Below are 2,570 nucleotides of genomic sequence, written 5' to 3'. Positions count from 1 at the left end.
ATATATATATATATATATATATATATATATATATATATAGTAATAATGAGGGATTATCAATCTGGGCAAAATACAGGGTGTTTCAAAAAATTTGATATCACTTGAAATGTAAATATCACAGAAACCACATAGTCAAAGCAAATGAAACTAAACAGGCTTAATGTTGAGCAACATAAGATTTATTCCTCCAAATTTGAATGAGAAATTCAAAGGTATGTGGATTCCACGAACGATTTCACATCGCCAGTCACATTTCCCTCAAAGAAAAACGGGCCATGAAGATGCCTCTTGGAGATGGTGCAGAACACATTCACCTTTGATGACTCTCTCTCGTGCTCAACTGTGGCATGGGGATTTTCTTTGCCCCAAATGCAAACATTATGTGTGTGTGTGTATATATATATATATATGCTTGTTTTACCCCTTCTTCCTACCTTTTCCTCTCACTCTCCTCCTCTCAATCTCTCTTTTGACTGGGTAACTGTGTTCCTCTACCATAGCAAGACAATCTACCACTCTGTCTGTTTCTGCCTCTTCATCACTTTAATCTTTGATCATCTGACACATGATCACCTCTAATGCCCCCCCACTCTCAAAATTCCTTGTCTTGCAAGTTACTTGCTGACTTTGCCAGTGCTGATGCTACGTAAAAAGCATCCAGTCCTCACTGTGAAGTGGTTGGCATTTGGAAAGGCATCCAGCTGTAAAAACCATGCCAAAACTGACCTTGCCTGTGCTGGTACCATGTAAAGAGCACTCAGTTCACTCTACAGGGTGGTTGGTTTTAGGAAGGGCATCCAGTCATAAAAACCCTGCCAAAGCAGACACAATAGCCTGGTGTAGTCTTCTACCTGACTGACTCTTGTAAAACCATCCAACCCATGCCAGCATACAAGATGGACGTTAGATGATGATGATGATATACGGTTGGAGTTCTATGATGCAAATGACGTGTTGATCTGCAATACTAATTTCAAGAACCCAGCCAGCTACCTAATCACCTAACATTCTAGTGGACACAAGCCAGATTCACTATATTCTCTCTAGAAACAAAAATAGGCAGATGCTTATGAACAACTCAATATTGGTTGGTGGTTTGTGACTTCAGGCTTAGGGCTAGAAGTACTCATAAACAGAAACCAGTTTGGAAAAGAAAGATATAGATGCTTAAGAATCCATTTAACAGTCTGAAATTTAGAGAAATATTATTTCAAGCATTGGACAAAAGAAGTAGAAATAGAAGCATATAGCATGGAAGAAAACTGGAAATTCTGCTAGACAATCTATGAGGGCTACAGACCAATTCCATCGCTGGGGAAATTTTCCAGCCAAACCGAGGGTGATGTGGTGGTGGTTGTAAAACAGTGAAGTAGACATAGCAGTAAATATGGAGATGCAGGCATGGAAGGATTTGAAGAATAGGGGCAGCAGGGAATTATACAAGGTAGCCTGAATAGAAACTAGAAAACAGGTCTATGTTGGAAGGGAAGAAGCTGAAAGAAGAGATTTGCTAATGTTTTATAGCATGAGGCATTCTGAGTTGCAAGATAGAGTAATCAGAGAGAACTGAGATATTGTGGGAGAGAAGTGTGTACAAATAAATAATGGTATGCTTGCACATAGTGATTCTAAAAAGAAAGAAGCATGGAAGTGTTACTGTGAAAGGTTATTATATGTGGGGAATGCCTGGGAGAAGGAGAGTCTTCCTGATGCAGAAGAACCAGCTATTCTAGTTGACAGCAGTTTGATAGACAAGGCAATCAAGGATATGGACCAGGAAAAGCCCCTGGTCCATCAGGAATCATTGCAGAGATACTTGAAAACCTAGCAGTGTAGAATATGACCGAATTACTCTCATAGTCAATCAGATTGTACAGGAAGATGTCATACCCAATGAATGGTGTAGCATTGTAGTCAACTGTTATAAGGCTAGCAGAGATGCCTTAGAGAGAAGTAATTATAGCAGTACCAAATTACTGGACCAGGTCATGAAAGTTTCAGAAAGAGTTATAACTTGACTAATTATGGAGAGGATTAACCTAGACAAGATGCAATTTGGTTTTGTACCAGTGAGAAGCACTACTGATAAATGGGAAATGAGGTCTTCTATATAAAAAGCAATAGGATTTGTATCATTGTTATTGTAAAAAGTGTGTATGCCAAGAGAAAAATTCAGAAAAATTATAGATATCTGTAGTATATGCTTGAAATACTGATTTAAGTCTTAAAGTACTATACTGTAAATAACTACAACTGTCTTGCATCTTGATGGTAGGAAGGGCATTCAACTAGAGGGATTGTGCCATAACAGGCATTGACGCTCCATGCAGTCCTCTGACCTGTCAGATTCTGTCAAACCATCCAACCCATGCCATCACATGCTGTTGGCAATTTCTTTTCCTTTTTTGAACTCTTCCCTTTCTCCTTTCTGACAAAGAGCTATGCTTGAAATGTCAAATTCTTTCTTTTTACAGAGCATCAAGCTAATAGATTTTTTGTGCATGTCCTCTTGTTGTCTGTTAATTTATTATTTGTTTATTTGAATTGACTATATATATATATATATATAT

At 38.2% G+C, this 2,570-nt stretch overlaps 1 protein-coding gene across 4 annotated transcripts in view; it reads left to right on the top strand.

Annotated features, from left to right (window-relative positions):
• The window catches only part of LOC106871034 (histone acetyltransferase KAT2A), a 42,899-nt gene that overhangs the window by 9,389 nt on the left and 30,940 nt on the right, over nt 1-2,570 (top strand). The window lies entirely within an intron of this gene.

Source organism: Octopus bimaculoides, chromosome 9 (genome assembly GCF_001194135.2).
Source record: "Octopus bimaculoides isolate UCB-OBI-ISO-001 chromosome 9, ASM119413v2, whole genome shotgun sequence".
Lineage (NCBI taxonomy): Eukaryota > Metazoa > Mollusca > Cephalopoda > Octopoda > Octopodidae > Octopus > Octopus bimaculoides.
This window is presented reverse-complemented; position numbering and strand designations above follow the sequence as displayed.